The sequence below is a fragment of the Chiloscyllium plagiosum genome, chromosome 14 (assembly GCF_004010195.1).
Source record: "Chiloscyllium plagiosum isolate BGI_BamShark_2017 chromosome 14, ASM401019v2, whole genome shotgun sequence".
Classification (NCBI taxonomy): Eukaryota; Metazoa; Chordata; class Chondrichthyes; order Orectolobiformes; family Hemiscylliidae; genus Chiloscyllium; species Chiloscyllium plagiosum.
Window position 1 is genome coordinate 25,840,531 of NC_057723.1, and position 22,049 is coordinate 25,862,579.

The window sequence follows — 22,049 nt, forward strand, 5'->3', positions numbered from 1 at the left end:
TAATCCCAGAGCCCAGTGAAAATGTAAGTGGGAGCTTGCTCCTTCTTGATCAATTCACCCCAATTTAATACATTTTGTTAATTAGCTCATGTTGAGACCATTTTGATAGGGGAGCAATTCTGCCTCTGCGAGTTGCTGGCCAATCAAAATACTAACAACCCTCTGGTCGCAACAACTGTGAACAGTGACCATTGCTGGGACTACACCTAATCTCTAAGTCTGGTAATCAATGGAGCCATGTATGAAGGCAATTATTTGTGTGGGTTGGTTGGGTAGTTGTTGCATATTGGGATGTCCTTTGAATATGAGAACACAGGTCTACCTCTCACATTATTTCTGTATAAGCTAACTGAATTGTGAGAGGTTCCCTTTGAGAACCATTCATTTTTTCTTCCATCTTCCTCTCTTGGCCTCTGTTAGTCCCCTCATTACTGTTATACCCTCACTCTTTGCAAGAATTGAACCCACATTGTTGGCATCACTAGTCATGTCTCATGAGAGAGCAACCCTGTTGTCCTCCAGGACTACGGTGACTTTACCTTTGCACTTCCAACCTGACTCACTTGATCTTCCTTATCCTTATCCATGCAATAATATCTCATCAACAATGTGATACCATTGATCTTTCTTCATCCAATCACAAGTATTAATCAAATGGGTAACCTTCTGGTTTCAGCTACTAAAGCTCATATTCACTTATCAAAATTATTTTGCTTAATCCGCATTCCTAATTTTTAAAACCTTTGCCCATAGCCTCAGGCTCTAAAACATATGCAGCCAAGATTTGGAGGAGCCAGTGCTGGATTGGGGTGGACAAAATTAAAAATCGCACAACACCAGGTTATAGTCCAATAGGTTTAGTTGGAAGCACTAGCTTTTGAAGTGCTGCTTCTTCACCACCTAATGAATAAGCAGTGCATTGAAAGCCAGTTGGACTATAACCTGGGTGTTGTGTGATTTTTTAACTATATGCAGCCAATACAGTTTTTATTTTACAGTATTGTTATCCTGAGAAAACTTCTCTGAAAGTGAAGTATAAAATTCAGGTGGTTTACTTGTCAACTCACACTGCACGAGCCTTCTCCAGTTTTATTTTACCCAATTCATCTGTCAAACAATTTTCTTGAAAGACTAAAGAATGCCCACATGTTCTTGTCCTCAAACTTAGTCAGGACCTGTACAAACTTGACAGTTCCTTGTTGGACTTTAAATTAGGACTGGAAATTTCTTAATCAGAGCCTTCTCTGGTTTTTGGTATCTCCTTCCTCAATTGCATCATTTTAAACTAACATTTTTATTTATCTTTTTCCCTCAAATCTCTAGCTCCATTTTGATTTCATTTATTGGCTTTTCAATTCATCTCTCTTTCTATACCTTGCTCTACCATTTTCTTGTCTTTTTCTGCCAACTCTAAATTTCATCACTTATTCATGTTAAAACTGGGTTCAGTAATAACCAAATATTACCTGGTTTCACTCTTTTATTTCACAGGATAAATGGTCTCTCTTGTATATCTGATTTTATTTCTGTCTTGTTAGCTCTGCCAGACAATGCTACCTTTGGTTTATAGGACAGTTCAATCAGCTTCAATTTTAAAAGTTCACTTAAGAGATCAATTCACTTATCAAAGACATCAATCCTTTGCCATTACCAGTGTCGTTTTTTTTTCAAATGCAGTACTAATGTTTTTATTCACTTTTGTTATTTACTAATATTACACCCAAATCCTCATTGTATGTTTCAAAGTATCCCAGATAGTCCCAGAAACATTGTAATGCCTCACTAGTGTAGCCTGCTGGAAATCATGCCCTGCTATTTCTGGAGTCAACACAAATATGTAATAATGTCCTGATGGATAGCCCCAGGTTAACAGACAGCAGAGACCGGGTTTCTATATGTGACAGAAGTTACTATCTAATTACAGATGACAAAATATAACTGTAATTGTTGATCTTTTATCTCCTTCTAACACTCTCCTTCATGCACATCGACAGACAGACACATACAGGCAAAAAAAACCTTTGGTGTTATGGGTGGAGGGGAGAAAGAAATCTGGGGAATCAGTTCAATGACCCTAGGCCAGAGGGTCCATTGAGATGATCCTTCTGTTTGCCAGGATTTTCTGTCCATCAATCCCTTTTCTTCATGCTCTCTCCGATTTTTCAGGTACCTACAGACATGAGAAGAGAATAAAGCACAAGAACATCAAACCTTACCCCAGCAGCTGCCTCACCACTGCCTCTGAGCATAAAGTGTCAAATACCTCAACAGATACAGCACCCTCCACTACTGCAGAGACATTCACGTCATTGGGTCCACACCATTTGCAGTATGCTCAGCTTCAGCATTGGGTGGACACCTCACAGATGAAAATCATGGAATCCCTACAGTGTGGAAGCAGACATTCGGGCCATCAAGTGCACACCAACCCTCCACTCAGACCCACCACCTTCCAACCCCCATCGTATCCCTGTAACATTGCATTTCCCCTGGTTAATCCATCTAGCCTGCACATCCATGGACACTATGGGTAATTTATCATGGTCAATCCATCTAACCTGCACATCTTTGGACTGAGAGAGGATTCTGGGGCACTCAGAGGAAACCATGCAAATACAGGGAGAATGTGTAAACTCCACACACTGACAGTCACCCAAGGCTGAAATCGAATCCAGGCCCATGATGCTGAGGCAGCAATACTAACCACTGAGATATTTTGCCACCCAATGAGTCTACAGCCAATGCAGAAAGCAACACCTGAGGTTTTTGACATTTGGAGCACTGTTAAAGACCAAGCAGCTGCTGAGCCCTATGCAGATGCTGTGTCTCTGTACTCAGCTATAAGTGACAAATTGAACATGCAGAATTGGGAATAGGAACATCAGGTAGTGATTCTAGCGGCCTTCCCTGACCCAGAGCAAAAGATGGAGGACTCCATCCAAGTTCAGTCTTCTGTTGTGGCTCCAGCATGCAAGGTCTTGGTTCCTTCCATGCAAAGGTCTCCAATAGCCTCAGAATACCACATCTAGAACACTCACTCTGTCGCCAACAGATATCGTCATGTTCCTACATCCATCACAGAGCATCCATGGCAAGGTGAGAGGGGAATAAGGCATCTCACTGTTATCACAAGCAGGGACAAAAAAGCACCCACAGGGAGAAACACCAGGTTTGGATCCCAAGAACTTCATCACAGAATACTCCAGAGGTGCCCAGCCTTTCCACTTCCCCACTGCCAATAACCTCTCTGTCTACAGCAGGTCAGCCTTAGCTGGATGCATCTGCATTTCAGTAGACTCCAATCCCGCAAAGGACAAATGCTGAAGTTACCACTTTCACCACGGCATTACAATTAGCAGGCTCCCTCCACTTCGGCTAGGTAATGAAAGAAAGAAGAAAAAAACTTTAAGAAAAACCAGGCAGCGTAGCGTCTATTATGTGTACTTTGTCTACACTTCTGTAAATATATAATCGTTGCCATCACTGTCACTTTTCCCAAAGACTAATTACATTGTTAGGTAATATAATTACCTGAAGTGAAAGTAGTAACTTTCCTGATCATAAGGAGATGCTGACCTTCCATCAGTGCCTCTCTCAATGTCTCACATTGTCAGAACTATGTGTGATTGAAGATTTTTTTTTGCAACACCCAGTGAAGTATACATTTGCATGTCACAGTGAAGGCTTCCAATATTTCTTTCAGGAGCACATGTAGAGAATGGAAAAATGCAGACTAAGTCTGCAGAGCGTATAAAAGAAAGATTTTCCCATGACCTGCATAGCCAAGTCAAACATTCTGAGAATATGAGATGGAATGTAAAAGGCTTCTTTCTTTACGGGGAAGATATGAGAACGGTTCAGATTTGTGCAACCCATCTTAGTTCAAGCACAGTTACTGAGGATGCTCAGCCATTACAATGGTCAAGTCAAGGAACCTAATGTTCCTTGATACTAAACAAGATAGGATTGTGAGTGGTGACATAGATGTAAAGAACCTTGAGGCGTTTTAGACAGTAAGTGGGCAAAGGCATGACCGTTATAGTATAATATGGATAAGTGTGAAGCTGTCCACTTCAGTAAGAATATAGAATGGCAGGGCATAATTTCAAAGTGATAGACTGGAAAACATTGATGTAAAAAGGGACCTGGGTATCTTTGTACACAGTCACTGAAAGTAAGCAGACAGGGCTGTAAGCAGCTATGAAAATAAGTCCTTTGTTTGGCTCTCATTGCAAGAGGGTTTCCGTTCAGAAGCAAGGAAGTCATACTATAGCTGAAAAGAGGCTGAGACCATACATAGAGTTTGTCTGCACTTTTCTTCCCATTACCTAAGATATGATATACTTAACACAGAAGGAGTGCAGTGAAGATTCACCAGTGGATTCCTGGGATGGCAGATTTGTTATATTCACTGGCGTTGAGAAGGAGAGGGGATTCTTTGAAACATAAAATGCAGAAAATTTTGACAGGGCTGGACACAGCAGATGCAAGAATGACAGAGTAACATTAGTTTATTTATTCAGTAATGGGAAATGTGCATTGCTGGTTGATCAGCATTTATTGTTGACACTTCGCTTCCCCTGAGAAGGTAGTGAGGGGCTGCTTTCTTAAACCACCGCAGTCCATGCGCTGTGGGTTGACCAACTGCCATTAGGAAGGAAATTCCAGGACTTTAACCCAGTGACACTGAAGGAACCGTGATATATTTCCAAGTCAGGATGGTGAGTTACACAGAGAGGGGCTTGCAGCCAGTGGTGTTTCCATTTATCTGCTACCCTTGTCTTTCTAGATGGAAGCAGTTGTGTGATTGGAAGGTGCTAAGGATCTTCAGCAAATTGTAGGAATAAATAACCACAGATGCTGGAATCTGTAGTGAAAACAACAGATGCTGGACATCACAGTGGGACAGGCAGCATCCATGGAAAGAGCACAAGCTAACGTTTTCAGTCTAGATGACTTCATTTCTGATGAAAAGCTGCCTAGACTCAAAATGTTAGCTTGTTCTCTCTCTGTCGACGCTGTCTAATGCACTGTGATCTCCAGCATTTGTTGTTTTCAGTAGCTTCAGTGAATTTCCTGGTGTCTCAAATTGTGTGAAGTGGTGGTGATGGGTGGGAGCTGCAGAATAAGCGGTCATGGTAACAGGAAACAAGATCGTCTATTTCTGGACTGAGATGAGTAATGATGTTATAGCCCTATAAGAGAATATCTTTGCTCAGAGAATAGTGTAACTGAAATTCTCTACCTTGTAAAGCGGTGGAGGCCAAGTCACAGAATACTTTTAAGAGGGAAATCAGTTTTCTAGAGGCTAACTCTGTCAAGGGGTATCAGGAGGGAGCAGGGGTCTGCTGTAGATATTCAGTGTCTGCCATTAGCGATGGAAGTGATTGCTGGGCCTTTTGCTGAGATATTTGTATCATCAATAGTCACAGGTGAGGAGCCAGAAGACTGGAGGTTGGCTAATCTAGTGCCACTATTTAAGAAAGGTAGTAAAGACAAGCCAGGGAACTATAGACCAGTGAGTCTGATGTCAGTGGTGGGCAAGTTGTTGGAAAGAATCCTGAGCGACAGGTTAGACATGTATTTGGAAGGGCAAGGACTGATTAGGCATAGTCAACATAGCTTTGTGCATGGGAAATCATGTCTCATACACTTGATTGAGTTTTTTGAGAAGTAACAAAGAGGCAGCACAGTGGCTCAGTGGTTAGCACAGCTGCCTCACAGTGCCAGGGACCCGGGTTCGATTCCCACCTCAGGCAACTGTCTGTGTGGAGTTTGCACATTCTCCCTGTGTCTGCGTGGGTTTCCTCCCATGATCCAAAGATGTGCAAGCCAGGTGAATTGGCCATGCTAAATCATGCATAGAGTTAGGTGCATTAGTCACGGGTAAATATAGGGTAGTGGAATTGGTCTGGGTGGGTTACTCTTCCGAGGGTCTGTGTGGACTTGTTGGGCCGAAGGGCCTGTTTCCACACTGTGGAGAATCTAATCAGGATTGCTGAGGGCAAAGTGGTAGACGTGATCTATATGGGCTTCAGTAGGGCATTCGACAAGATTCCCCATGGGAGACTGATTAGCAAGGTTAGATCTCATGGAATACAGGGAGAACTAGCCATTTGGATACAGAACTGGCTCATAGGTAAAAGACAGAAGGTGATGGTGGAGGGTTGTTTTTCAGACTGGAGGCCTGTGACCAGTGGGTTTCCATGCTGTACATCTCTAAGACTCTATGGGTCCACTACTTTTCATTATTTATATAAATTATTTGGATGTGAGCATAAGAGGTATAGTTCGTAAGTTTGCAGATGACACCAAAATTGGAGGTGCAGTGCACAGTGAAGAAGGTTACCTCGGATTACAACAGGGTCTTGATCAGCTGAACCAATGGGCTGAGGGGTGGCAGATGGAGTTTAATTTAGATAAATGCAAGGTGCTGCCTTTTGGGAAAGCAAATCTTAGCAGGACTTATACACTGAATAGTAAGGCCCTAGCGTATGTTGCTGAACAAAGAGACCTTGGAGGGCATAGCTCCTTGAAAGTGGATTCGCAGGTAGATAGGATAGTGAAGAAGGCGTTTGGTATGCTTTCCTTTATTGGTCAGAGTATTGAGTGTAGGAGTTGGGAGGTCATGTTGCGGCTCTAAGGACATTGGTTTGGTAACTTTTGGAATATTGCATGCAATTCTGGTCTCCTTCCTATCGGAAGAATGTTCTGAAACTTGATAGGGTTCAGAAAAGATTTACAAGGATGTTGCCAGGGTTGGAGGATTTGAGCTACAGGGAGAGGTTGAATATGCTGGGGCTGTTTTCCCTGAAGTGTCAGAGACTGAGGGGTGACCTTCTGGAGAAAGTGAGGTCTGCAGATGCTGGAGATCAGAGCTGGAAATGTGTTGCTGGAAAAGCGCAGCAGGTCAGGCAGCATCCAGGGAACAGGAGAATCGACGTTTCGGGCATAAGCCCTTCTTCAGGAAGAAGGGCTTATGCCCGAAACGTCGATTCTCCTGTTCCCTGGACGCTGCCTGACCTGCTGCGCTTTTCCAGCAACACATTTCCAGCGGTGACCTTCTGGAGGTTTGTAAAATCATGAAGGGCAGCGGGTTCTTTCAGAACTGGAGGGCATAGGTTTACGGTGAGAGGGGAAAGATATATAAAAGATCTAAGGGGTAGCTTTTTCACACAGAGGGTAGTGTTTGTGTGGAATGGGCTGCCAGAGGAAGTGATAGACTCTAGTAAAATTGCAACATTTAAAAGGCATCTAGATGGGTATATGAATAGGAAGGGTTTGGAGGGATATGGGCCGGGTGCCGGCAGGTGGGACTAGAATGGGCTGGGATATCTAGTTGGACCAAAGGGTCTGTTTCTGTGCTGTACATCTCTGCAACTTTATGTCTCTATTATCATGTTGAATGGCAGACAGGTATGATGGGCTGAATCTTGCTCCTATTTGTATGTTTCTATGCTGATAGTGAAGGGATAGGATGTTATTTAACATTAGGCAAGAATTGGGAGAATTGGGGGGGCACTTTCCTGGAAGAGTGCTCACTATTTTGCCTTCTCATTGCTTCAGGTAAGGCCCATAATCTGATTTCTTCCAGGAGCCAATGGTAATGGGCATATGTAATAGTTGTATGTGATTAACACAAAGATTAGTTTTGTTCATTATTACAGCACACTGGAAATCAAAGTCCACTATTACTGACGTCAATACAAAAGTTAAAGCTTTTATCAAAGCACACAGAATTTCACAATTTGCCTGCCTTTTCAGACACAGGTTGACAGAAAACAGAGACCAGGTTTCTGTACTTAATAAAAATTACTGTTGATTACACATAGATAGATTCTAGCATCAAAAGATAAATAAATATGAACATATAACTACTGTTTAAAATTCTAACAACCTTATATTCAACACAAAGAACTGTGATAGGGCTAGAAATCCGAAACAAAAATCCCTGGAGAAACTCAGCAAGTCTGGCAGCATCTATGGAGGGGAAGCAGAGTTAATGTTTCAGTCCAGTGACTTTTCTTCAGAACTGTTTGTAGCTCAGAAAACTTTGATTTTTATGCTGAAGAGGGATGGGTGGAAGGGGAAGGAGTAAACAATAGGTAGAGATGGAGCTCAGAGAGAGAAAATCAGTTGGGTAGACAAAGGAATGAACAGCTGCTAATGGGGACCATTAGTGGCTGACAATGGCTTGTTTGTGGTAGCAGCTCATGTGATGACATGGTGTTGGGGGGTTAGGAAATATGGGAAAAGGCGTTCAGGCCCTAAAATTATTGAAATCGACATTGATCCTGAAGGTTGCAGGGTTCCCAAACAGAAAATGAGAATCTGTTCTTCCAGCTTGCGTTGAGCTTCACTGGAACACTGCCTGAGACAGAGACGTTGGGCAGAAAACAGGGTGATTGCTGAAGTGGCAGGAAACAGAGACTCAGGGTTATTTTTGCAGACTGAATGCAATTGTTCTGCAAAGCAGTCACCCAGTCTGCATTTTGTCTCTCCAGTGTCAAGAAAACCACACTGTAAGTAGTGAATACAGTAGACAAGATTGAGAGAAGTGCAGGTAAATCACTGCTTCATCTGGAAAGTGTGTCTGGGGCCTTCAACACTGAAGATGGAGGAAGTAAATGGGCAGAGGGTGCAAGAAGATGTTGGGAGTGGAGAAGGAGTGAACCAAGGAATTCCAGAGGGATCAATCCCTGCTGAGGTTTATGGGTCTAGTGGAGGCATCCCGCTGGTGATGGCAGAAATGGCAGCTAATGATCCTTTGGATTAGGAAGCTGGGATATGATAGGTACCGATGAGGGGAATCTTATCGTTGCTGTGGGAGGGAAGTGGAGGAGCAAGTGCATAAGTGTGGGAAATGAGTCAGACACAGCTGAGAGCTCTATCAACCATGGTGATGGAGAATCTTCAGTTGAGGAAAAAGATGGACATTTCTCAGGTGTCCCTGTGGAAGTTGGCATCGTCAGAACAGATCTGTGGAGATGGAGAAACTGGGAAAATGGAATTGTGTCTTTGTAGGATGCAGGGTGTGAAGATGTATAGTCAAGGTAGCTGTGGGAGTCAATGGAGGTTTAGTGGATATTGGTGGCCAGTCTGTCTCCAGGGATGTCAAGAAAGGAAAGGGAGGAGATGCACCAGGTGCAGGTGAGAGCAGGGTGGAAATCAAAAGTAAAATTGATACATTTTTACAATAAGAGAAAGAAGCAAAAATTGATGATGTCATCAAAGTAACGGAGAAAGAGTTGTGGGTGGGGGCCCAAGTAGGACTGTAGCCAGGAATGCTATATGCACCCCTCAAAGAATTAGGCCTAAAACTGAAATTGCTCAAGAAACTCAGCAGGGCTGGCAGCATCTATGGAGAGAAAGCAGAGTTAATGTTTCAGGTCCAGTGACCCTTTTTCAGAACGCGTGTGGGTACCCATGGCCACACTTTTAACCTGAAGAAAGTGAGAGGAGTTAAAGGAGAAGTTGTTCTCCTTAAGTAGCTGCAAAACGTTAAAAGGCACGCTGTGTGATGGAGCCTGAACTTAAAGGTGGGCAGGCTAGCAGTGCTTAGTGATGGGATGTCGCATCAGAGTGAACGGGCCAGGGCAGATAGGAATTACAACAGAAGAGGTCCTGGGGTGAGGTCCGTTCAAAAGTTTGATAACAGTGGGGAAGAAGCTGTTCTTGAATCTGTTCATATGTGTATTCAAATCTTTATATCTTCTGCCCGATGGAAGAGGGTGGAAGACAGTATAACTGAGGTAGAAAGGGTCTTTGATTATCTTCTTTGGTTTTCCGAAGCAGTGGGAAGTATAAATGGAGTCAATGGATGAAAGCTGGCTTGTGTGATAGACTGAGCTGAATTCACAACACTCTGTAGTTTCTTGTGGCATTAGAAAGAGCCATATCACACTTTGATGCATCCAATAGGATCTTTTCTATGATGTATCTATAAAAAGTGGTAAGAGTCCTTGTGAACATGCCAAATTTCCTTAGCCTCCATTGTTGTGCTTTCTTGACTGATGCGTTGATGTGGATAGACCAGGATAGATTGCTGGTGACCATCACCCCTGGGAACATGATGCTCTCAACCACCTCCACCTCAGCACCATTGTTGCAGACAGGGGCATGCTCTCCATTCTCCTTCCTCAAGTCAACGACCAGCTCCTTCCATTTTGCTGATGTTGATAGAAAGAATGTTGATGGAGAAATTCGAAACTAATACTTTGATAAGAAATTCATATTCATTGTTTGGACAATTTCAACTGTGGATGGATCAAATTAAATAAACTTTCTTATTGAAAAGAAACTGTTTCTAACATGATGTAGACATTTAAAGAGTTTAATTCTATAGTCATAATGTGAAAGGAACATCGGCTTTTAATGCTTATTTTATGAAAATGTTGGATGTTGGAAAGTTCATAAACAATTCCAGGATGTGGGATTCCACTCCAGGACATCACAGATGTCTTCCTACTTCAAGGACTATAATTTCCCCTATCTCATGATTAATAATGCCCTCAACCACATTTCCTCTATTTCCCACCCCTCTTCCATTAAGCTCCCTAATTGTACAAATAGTTGCAGTATCACAATCAATACAATGCAGAGCTGGAAGAGCACAGCAGGTCAGACAGCATCGGCTGAGCAGGAAAGTCAGCATTTTGGGTCAGGACCCTTCATCAGGACAGGGGAGGGGGAAGGGAGCTCAGAAATAAATAGGGAGAGGCGTCACTGGGGTAAAGGTGGGTGGGGGATGGTGATAAGTGGATGCAGGAAAGATGGTTTGGGTGGTGAAAGATGGATGCAGGTAGAGGGTTATTGTGATTGGTCAGTGGGAAGGGTGGAGTAGATGGGTGAGAAGGAAGATGGACCGGTTAGGTCAGGTCAAGGAAATGAGGGGAGAAGGTGAGTTGGACATGGGATGAAGTTGGGGGTGGAGAGGCTTTGAAGCTGGTGACTTTCCTGCTCAGCCGATGCTGTCTGACCTCTGTGCTCTTCCAGCTCTGCATTGTATTGATTGTGATACTGCAACTATTTGTACGATTAATGTGTGCTGTGACATTAGCACAATGCAATTAGCTACTTCTTTAAAAGTGAGGAGTTTTTTTTGTGGGAACTGGTCTGTGAATTGACCACAATTTGTAAAAAGACCAGTGACAAGTTCAGAACTTTTCAGACAGCTCTGTATTTCCAAGGGATAAAAGCAAATGACTGTGGATGCTGGAATCTGAAACCAAAAAAGAGAAAATGCTGGAAAATCTCAGCAAGTCTGGCAGCATCTGTAAGGAGAGAAAAGAGCTGACGTTTCGAGTCTAACTGACCCTTTGTCAAAGCTAAAAAAAGGAGAAATAGGGAGGTATTTATACTAGGATATACCTAATACCTAGTATACCTAGCATAAATACCTCCCTATTTTTCCTTTTGTTTTAGCTTTGACAAAGGGTCAGTTAAACTCAAAACATCAGCTCTTTTCTCTCCTTACAGATGCTGCTAGACTTGCTGAGATTTTCCAGCATTTTCTCTTTTTTGGTTTCTGTATTTCCAAGTCCTGAGAGTCAGCACCAAACCAACTTACAAGCAGCAATCATGAGGAAAATGTGGAGAAGTAACAATCTGCTTGTTTACATTTCACTTCGAACACAGTTTAAGAATACTGACTCCGTTCTGGAGTCTGCCAGATAGATAAGCACTTAATAATTTACAGCAGCCTTCAACATGTTCCTTGAAGACACAATAGCGTGGTACAATGTCAACACTTGAAAGCCTTATTGTGATATCACACATTTAATTTGACTGAGAACTTCTGCCACTCAAAATTAAGATTGGCAGGTCTGTTTCCAAAGTGCTCAGCTTGGATTCTGCAAGAACCATTTGCCTCCAGGCCTCATGACAGACTTGATCCAAATATGAGAGTCGAAGTTCAGAAGTGAGGTCAAAGTGACTAATTTATTTAATTGAAAATGTACCAGGAACAGCACCATTTCCAAAATGTTCCAGACATAGTGTTATAGTGTCAAATTCATGAACAGAAGTAAGACTCTTTTTGAGTTGCTATTGAGTATTGGTGAAACAATGGATCCTTTTATTCATGTAATGGGATAAATCCTAATCTGTTGTGAAATATAATTGTCACTAAACAAACTATACTCACTTACATTAACAAAGAGCAAGGGTTTCTAGCATAGTTAAAAGATTTTGATCTTGATTTCACATACAATACCATTGAGGGGCGGCACAGTGGTTAGCACTGCTGCCTCACAGCACCAGGGACCCAGGTTCAATTCCAGCCTCGGGCGACTGTCTGCATGGAGTTTGCACATTTTCCCTGTGTTTGCGTAGGTTTCCTCCGGGTGCTCTGGTTTCCTCCCACAGTCCAAAGATACGCGGGTCAGGTGAATCGGCTATGCTTTAGGAGGGAGTAGGTGAGTGGGTCTGGGTGGGTTACTCTTCGGAGGGTCAGTGTGGACTTGTTGGACTGAAGGGCCTGTTTCCGCACTGTAGGGAATCTAAAAACAAACTCCTACAATATTAACAGCATGGGGTGGCATGGTGCTCGGTAGTTCGTACTGCTGCCTCACAGCACCAGGGACTGGGGTTTAATTCCACTCTTAGGTGACGGTCTCTGTGGAGTTTGCATATTTTCCCTGCGTCTACGTGGGTTTCCTGTGTGTGCTCCAGTCTAAGGATGTGCAGGTTAGGTGAGTTGGCCAGGGGATATGCAGGAATAGGGTTGGAGTGTCAGTCTGGATGGGATGCTCTTCAGAGGCTGAATGGATCAAATTACCTGCTTCCACACTTTATGATTCTACCTTAAGCATCGTTTACAGATGGTTAATGCATTCAAATATCCCAAGGTTTTCAGAGGCTCATTTTCATATAAAGTATGGCACTAAACCCCAAAATATGACGTTAGTACAGATATTCAAAAGCTGAACCAAAGAGATAGGCTTTAAGGATTTTATTTTAGGAGCAATGAAATATTGGAGGTTAGAAAGACATAGAGAGGAAATTCCAGAGCTTGAGGGCCAGCCAATTAATATTATGGCTATCAATGGTTGAAAAATTAAAATCTTTGATGCAGAAGGGATCAGAATTAAATGTTGCATTCTGTGGGAAGTTGTGGGCTGGATGAGATTAAAGAGGCAAGAAGAATTGAAGCTGAAGAGCTGAAGACTAAATGTTTAAAAATCAAATTGTTGCTTGACCAAGCACATGCTCCCTAAGTGAATGATATTGATGAGTACAAGTGCAGACTTTGCCAGTAGAATCATCTACTCAAAATGTTAGCTTGCTTTCTCTCCATGGATGCTGCCTGACCTGCTGTGATTTTCAGCATTTTACATTTTCAGTGCAGATTCCAGCATCGCAGCAATTTGCTCCTAGAATTTGAATTAAGTCAGGGTTATAGAGAAATAAATAGAGGAAACAACCAGATGTTTATTGAATAGTGAAGTCAAAGGCTATTAAAACAGATGGATGATGTGTGGAACTTAGATTAGATTAGATTAGATTACTTACAGTGTGGAAACAGGCCCTTCGGCCCAACAAGTCCACACCGACCCGCCGAAGCGTAACCCACCCAGACCCATTCCCCTACATTTACCCCCTCATCTAACACTACGGGCAATTTAGCATGGCCAATTCACCTAACCTGCACATCTTTGGACTGTGGGAGGAAACCGGAGCACCCGGAGGAAACCTACGCAGACACGGGGAGAACGTGCAAACTCCACACAGTCAGTCGCCTGAGGCGGGAATTGAACCCGGGTCTCTGGCGCTGTGAGGCAACAGTGCTAACCACTGTGCCACCGTGCCGCCCACCAACTGTCATTAGCTAGATGAGCTCAAGCTCTGTTTTGGATTCAAGGGAATAATAGTTTCATGGGCAACATATTTTCAAGAAATGGTCAACCCACAGCCTATAAATTTAGGACACATATCAGAGGTAGTTTCTTTACTCAGAGTAGTAGGGGCATGGAATGGCCTGCCTGCAACAGTAGGAGACCGGCCGACATTAAAGGCATTTAAATGGGCATTGGACATACAAATGGATAACAATGGAAAGATGTAGGTTAGATGGGCATCAGATTAATTTCACAGGTTGGCGCAACATCGAGGGCCTAAGGGCCTGTACTGTGCTGTAATGTTCCATGTTCTATATGTTCGATAATCAAGCAGGCAAAGAAGAAATGGATAACCACCAGACAGGCAAGAAGGACCAGACAGACAGCATAAGAATTCCCCGAGTGCATCTTGCTCTTGAATTAGCGCTCAATTCAAAATGTTAGCAAGGGTGCTTTTCTTTCTGGAAATTACAGCCAGAGTCAAGCCAAATGTGGTTCAGTTATACATGAGGAACTGGGTCAAAAACAGAATTTGCTCGAGAAACTCAACAGGTCTGGCAGTCTCCATGTGGAGAAGGTAGAGTTAATGTTTCAAGTCCAGTAATTCCACATCTGATGCTTTCTCTCCACAGATGCTGTCAGACTTGCTGAGTTTCACAGCAATTTCTGTTTGTGTTTTGATTTCCAATTCCCACCTTTTCCCAATAACCTTTCTTTCCCTTGCCGAACAAAATCTATTTAGCTTTTCCTTAAAAATATTCAGTAACCCACCTCCAACCTATTCTTAGTTAGAGATTTCCAAAATCGCAAAATCCTCTGGAGGAAAAAAATACCTAAGCTCAATCCTAAAAGCTCCCCTTCGGGGTTCACCCACAAACAGGAAACATTTTTTTCATGTTGTCCTTATCAAGACAATCCAGGACCTTTTACTGATTTTAAACAAGACACCCTCCACTCTTCTAAACTCTAGTGGAAGCAAATTAGTCTATCCAACCTTCTATTGTGAGACAAGCCATTCATTCTAGATATCAACCCAGTAAATATTTTACTAATTCTGGGAGAATTGAATATCAACTTAAGGTACAGTGTAAAGTTACTTTTTAGTTGTTTTAAAAGTAAAAGGTGAAAGCTGTTGCCTCTAGTTTAAAGTAAACTGTAGTTGACTATAAAAGCAGAGTTTGCCCTATAGTCTGGGTCTGTTACATGAAAAGTCTTAAATGCAAATGCCCTGGTATCTTTTCAAGTATCAATTGGAAGTTCAATTTTATTAGTCCCTGCAGGAATGCCAATAAATCAACAATATTAGATTACATTCCCTACAGTGTGGAATCAAGCCATTTGGCCCAACGAGTCCACACTGACCTTCAGAGAGTAACCTACCCTAACCCATTTCCCTTTGACTAATACACCTAGCACTATGGACAATTCACCTAAGCTGCACATTTTGGACTGTGGGAGGAAATCCGCACAGATACAGAGAATGTGCAAATTCCTCACAGACAGTTGCCCAAGGCCAGAATTGAACTCAAGTCCCTGGCACTGTGAGGCAGCACTGTAAACCACTCAGCCACTACATTGGCCCAGAAAGTGAGCTGCACTTAAGCACAATGAGCCAGACATGATTTGAACACACAACCTGCTGATCTGGATTCAGACACACTACTGTTACGCCACAAGTCAGGATGATGTCTAGGTTAGCTGGGAACATAGAACATAGAACAATATAGCACTGAGCAAGCCCTTAGGCCCTCGATGTTGTGCTGACCTGTGAACTAATCTAAGCCCATCCTCCTACAATATCCCATCATCATCCATGTGGCTATCCAAGTAGTGCTTAAATCTCCCTAATGTGACTGAGTTAACTACATTGGCAGGTAAGGCATTCCACTCTCTTACCACTCTCTGCATAAAGAGCCTGTCTCTGACATCTGTCTTAAATCTATCACCCCTCAATTTGTAGCTGTGCCCCCTTGTACAAGCCGACATCATCATCCTAGGAAAGAGACTTCCATTGTCTACCCAATCTAATCCTCTGATCATCTTGTATGTCTCTATCAAATCCCCTCTTAGCTGTCTTCTTTCCAATGAGACCAGACCCAGGTCTCTCAGCCTTTCCCCATAAGACCTTCCCTCTAGACCAGGCAACATCCTGGTAAATCTCCTCTGCACCTTTTCCAATGCTTCCACATCCTTTCTGTAATGGGGTTACCAGAACTGTACGCAACATTCCAAGTGCGACCGCACTAGCGTTTTGTATAGTTGCAGCAAGATATTACAGCTCAGGAACTCAATCCCTCTACCAAATAAAACCTAACACAACGTATGCTGCTGAAAATGTGTTGCTGGAAAAGCGCAGCAGGTCAGACAGCATCCAGGGAACAGGAGAATTGACGTTTCGGGCATAAGCCCTTCTTCAGGAATTGCTTATGCCTGAAACGTCGATTCTCCTGTTCCCTGGATGCTGCCTGACCTGCTGCACTTTTCCAGCAACACATTTTCAGCTCTGATCTCCAGCATCTGCAGTCCTCACTTTCTTCTCTAACACAACGTATGCCTTCTTAACATCACTATCAACCTGGGTGGCAACTTTCAACGATCTGTGCACATGAATTCCATGATCCCTCTGCACATCCACACTACCAAGAATCTTTCCATTGATCCAGTATTCTGCCTTCCTGTTATTCTTCCCAAAGTGAATCACCTCTCAATTATCTGCATTGAACTCCATTTGCCACTTCTCAGCCCAATTCTGCAATTTATCCAAGATCCCTGCAACCTGTAACATTCTTCCACACTGTCCACTATTCCACTAACTTTAAAGTCATCTGCAAACTTAGTACCCATCCACCTGTGCCTGCCTCTAAGTCATTTATAAAAATGACAAACAGCAGTGGTCCCAAAACAGATCCTTGTGGCACACCACCAGTAACCGGACCCCAGACTGAATATTTTCCATCAACCACCACTCGCTGCCTTCTTACAGAAAGCCAATTTCTAATCCAAACTGCTAAATCACCCTCAATCCCATGCCTCTGCATTTTCTCCAACAGCCTACCATGTGGAACCTTATCAAAGGTTTTACTGAACTCCATGTACACCATGTCAACGGCCCTAACCTCATCCACATACTCAGTCATCTTCTGAAAACACTCAATGAGATTTGTGAGACATGACTTGCCCTTGACGAAACCATGTTGACTATCTGCAAAAAATTGTTGCTTCCTAGATGATTATAAATCCTATCTCTTATAATCCTTTCCAAAACGTTTCCTACAATAGACATAAGGCTCGCTGGTTCATAATTACCTGGGTCCTCACAACTGCATTTCTTGAACAATGACACATTTGCAATCCTCAAGTCCTCTACTACTAAACCTGCAGATAATGACGACTCAAAGATAAAGGCCAAAGGCTCCAAAACTTCCTCCCTAGCTTCCCAGAGAATCCTCAGGTAAATCCCATCCAGCCCAGGGGACTTGTCTACTTCCACTCCTTCTAGAATTGATAACACCTCTTCCTTACTAACCTCAATCCTTTCTAGTCTAATATCTCTAACATTCTTCTACTCTACAATATTCTCTTTTTCCTGAGTGAAAACAGATAAGAAATATTTGTTTAGCACCTCTCCAATCTCCACAGGGTCCACATACAACTTCCCACTTCTGTCTTTGACTGGCCCTATTCTTACCCTAGTCATTCTTTTGTTCCTCACATACCTATAGAAAGCTTTAGGATTCTCCTTTATTCTATCTGCTAAAGACTGCTCTTCTTAACTCTCTCTTTAAATCATTTCTAGCTAATCTGTAACTCTCCATCGCCGTATCTGAAACATCTTCTCTCAACATTACATAAGCTTCCTTCTTCTGCTTAACAAGAGATGCAATTCCTTTAGTAAACCACAGTTCCCTTATCTTGTCACTTCCTCCCTGCCTGACAGTGACATACCTATCAATGACATGCAATATCTGTTCCTTAAACCAGCTCCACATTTTGATTGTCCCCATCCCCTGCATTTTGCTATCCCATTCTATGCATCCTAAGTCTTGCCTAATCGCATTATAATTGCCCTTGCCCCATCGATAACTCTTGCCCTGTGACATGTACCCATTCATTTCCATCACTAAACTAAACGTAACCAAATTATGGTCACTCTCTCCAAAGTGCTCACCTACCACTAAATCAAACACCTGGCCTGGTTCATTACCAAGCACCAGATCCAGTGTGGCCTCCCCTCTTGTTGGTCCTTTGACATACGTGTCAGGAAATCCTCCTGCCCACATTGGACAAAAGTTGATCCATCTGACATGCTAGAATTATAGCATTTCCAATCAAGGTTAGGGAAGTTAAAGTTCCTCGATAATGACCACCCTGCTCCTTTCACTCCTACCCAGAATCGTTTTGCTGATCCTCTTCTCCGCATCCTTGGAATTCTTGCAGAAGCCTATAAAAGATTCCCAGCAGTGTGATTTCTCCTCTCCTCTTTCTAACCTCAGCCCACAATACCTCAGTAGACGAGTCCTCGTCAAAAGTTCTCTCAGCCACTGTTATGCTGTCCTTGACTAACAAGACCAGACCTCCCTCTCTTTTACTGCCTTCCATGTTCTTAATGAAAGATCTAAATCCTGGAACCTGCAACATCCATTCCTGACCATGCTCTAGCCATGTCTCCGAAATGGCCACAACATCCAAGTCCCAGGTACCTATCCATGCTGCAAGCTCATCAACCTTATTTCAGATACTTCTGGCGTTGAAGTAGTCACACTTCAAACCAGCTTGCTGTCTGCCAGCGCACACCTGTGACCGTGAAATCCTGTCCATGCCCTCTCTACTCTCATATCCTCTGCACTGGAACTGCACCTCAGGTTCCCATCCCCCTGGTGAGCTAATTTAAACTCACCCGAATAGCACCAGCAAATTTCCCACCAAGGATATTAGTATCCCTCTGGTTCAAGTGAAGACTGTCCTGTTTGTAGAGGCCCCACCTTCCCCAGAATGAGCCCGAATTATCCATACACCTGAAACCCTCCCTCCTGCACCATCCTTGCAGCCACGCATTCAGCTGATATCTCTCCTTATTCCTTGCCTCGCTATCACGTGACATGGGTAACAAACCAGAGATAACAACTCTGTTTCTTCTAGCTGTCAGCTTCCATCCTAGCTCCCTGAATTCCTGCCTTACATCCCTATCCCACTTTCTAACAATGTTGTTGGTACCTATGTGGACCACAACTTGGGGCTGGTCACCCTCTCCCTTCAGGACCCCAATGACATAATCGGAGATATCATGGAACCTGGCACTGCGAGGAAACATACCAACCGTGAGTCATGTTCATTCCCGACAAACCTTCAATCTGACCCTCTAGACCCCAATGACTAACACTCTCCTCCTTTCCCTCCTTCTCTCCTGTGTAACAGGGACAGACTCTGTGCCAGAGAGTTGGGCCCCACTGCATACCCATAGTAAGTCCCCACCCACGACAGTATCCAAAATGGCATACTTATTTTTCAGGGGAATGACCGCAGGGGATCCCTGCACTGACTGTTTATTCCCCCTTTGAATAGTTACCCAGCTTTCTTTGTGTCTAGGAGTAACTGCTTCCCTGTAACTCTTATCTATCACAGCCTCTGCCTCCCAAATGTTCTAAAGTTCATCCAGCCCCTGCTCCAGTTCCCAAACGCGGTCTTGGAGGAGCCAGAGTTCGGTGCACTTCCTGCAGATATACTTGGATGGGACACTAATGGCGTCCCTCACCTCAAACATCATACAGAAGGAACATTCCTCTCCCTGCACTGCCATCCCTGCTAGTCCCTTTATTAGAAAGTAAAAAAGAAGAGAAGCTTATCTGATGTGTCCCTAGTGTTTAAGGTTAGGGGAGGTGGTTGGGTGGGAGGCCCTACAAAGGTAGGGTCTTGGGTTTAGAAAACACTCACTTATAGCTGGAGGGAAATAAAAAAGTCCCTCCTTTTCCAGAAACCTCCGCTCTCTGATGTCAGATGTAAAGACTCAAATCAGTGTCTCACCTTTCCTAACAGGCCCCTGGTCCAAGCTCCCACCCTTTGTGCTGCTGCTGTTCCTGCTGAAAAACAGAAATGGAGGACTGCCACACTCAAGGTAAGTTTTTAACCTGTAGGTAGCGGAATACCCACATGTCAACAGACCACGTCCTTATGTGGAAGAGCCTACAGATTTATAAGAAGCTGTCGAAGAAGTGTTGCTGAGTCATTGCAATTTACCTTTTAGATGATTCATAACTGATTGTTTTACAATATTTAATACATTATGAAGATGTGGGTGTACTGTACATTTAAGAGAGTTAAAAACCAACAGAACTACCTGAAAGCACCAAGTATTCTGAATAGATACAAAGTAACATGTGACTCAGTAGTTAGGGTAGCTGGTTGCCTGGAGACAATAACAAACTTGAATTGGGCGAGTCAGTTTAGATTAGATTACATTACAGTGTGGAAACAGGCCCTTCGGCCCAACAAGTCCACACCGACCCGCCGAAGCGCAACCCACCCATAACCTTACATTTACCCCTTACCTAACACTATGGGCAATTTAGCATGGCCAATTCACCTGACCTGCACATCTTTGGACTGTGGGAGGAAACTGGAGCACCTGGAGGAAACCCACGCAGACACGGGGAGAACGTGCAGACTCCACACAGTTAGTCGCCTGAGGCGGGAATTGAACCCGGGTCTCAGGCGCTGTGAGGCAGCAGTGCTAACCACTGTGCCACCGTGCCACCCACACATAAATTATACTCTCAAAAAATACCAAACTCCAATCCAGTTTGAATTTAGTATATTGACAAGATTAAAAGCCAATGTTGCAATCTGATGCTTTAAGACCAGGGGTATAAGACTGGGGAAAATTGAACAACTGGGGTAGAACTGCCATAAGACCAACAGATGTAGGCTGCTACTCAGAACTCTCTGAGAGGTACCTGTCTCAAGAAGGAGTTTGCACAGAGAAAACATCAACACAGACTGGAGAGCAAGCCTACAGAGGAAGATATAAAAAGAAGATTCGACCGCTGGCTGATTTTGAAATTTGAATTTTTGGTAAATCCTCATAGGGGGTTTTACCAGACTAGTATTATAAAAGGGAAAATAAAAGATAGGTTAGAGGAAGGAGCTGTAATTGTTGTTAGTTAATCATTCTCTGTTAAACTTTAATAAATAAAGGGGTTAATTTTTACTTTAAATAGTTCTTGGCCTCTTGCATTTTCACAGATTATTGCATGGGATAAATCTTTTCTGTGTTGCTGGTTTAAATTAACAGGAGAGTTTATCCTGTGCCGTAACAAATACCATTCACTACTTCTTAGATCCTGTGCCCAGCCATCTGCATCTGGTTCATTAATGAATTGCCTCCATCATAAGATCAGAAGTGGGAATGTTCGCCGTTAATTGCATAATAATCAGCACCATTCGTGACTCCTCAGTTACTGAAGTAATCCACGTTCAAATGCAAGATCTGGACTATATCCAGGGTTGGGTTGAAAAGTGCAAGTAACACATGCACCACACAAATGTCAGGCAGTGATCATCTCCAGTAAGAGACAGTTAAATCACGACCTCTTGACATTCAATGATATTACCATCACTAATGGGTTATCATCGACCAGAAACTCAACTAGACTTGTCAAATAAACACAGTGGCTACAACAGCAGGTCAGAGGCTAAGAATTTTGATTGACCTCTAATCAATTATAGCCATTTGCATTTTTGCGACCGTGACTCTGAAGCAGAGTTTCCTCTCTGATTTCTGGAAATTGGGCATCTTGAAACCATTATGAGTGAAATCCTATGTTGATGGCAAAGCTGGAATTCTGTTCTTTTGTCCATGTTTGGACCAGGACAGTCAAGAGGTTTGGAATCTAATGTCCCTGATAGAATTCACTCTTACTGTGCATTAATTAAGAAGCTATTGCTGAGTAACTGCCTGTTGATAGAACTGTTGATGACACATTCTATCACTTTGGTAGTGATTGGAAATACAGTAATAGACCAGTAAGAAGTTGGATTGCATTTGTCTTGCCTGATGTACCTAGGCAATTTCTGAACTGTCAGGTACAAGCCAGTGTTGTAGCTGCACTAGGACAACCTGGACAGGCCTGCAGATACGTCTGGAGGATATATTTGTAATATGGCAGGCAGAACGTGTTGGAACCAAGACTGCTGAATCAGCACCTTCCGCTATTT

General features: G+C 43.1%; 1 long non-coding RNA gene across 1 annotated transcript in view; it reads right to left on the reverse strand.

Moving 5' to 3' along the window:
* Window positions 1-1,103: 1,103 nt before the first annotated feature.
* LOC122556569 overlaps window positions 1,104-22,049 on the reverse strand; it is a 44,471-nt gene continuing 23,525 nt past the window's right edge. Inside the window, exon 5 of the long non-coding RNA XR_006313567.1 lies at window positions 1,104-2,170. This is a non-coding gene — a long non-coding RNA (uncharacterized LOC122556569). The remainder of the gene's footprint in view (window positions 2,171-22,049) is intronic.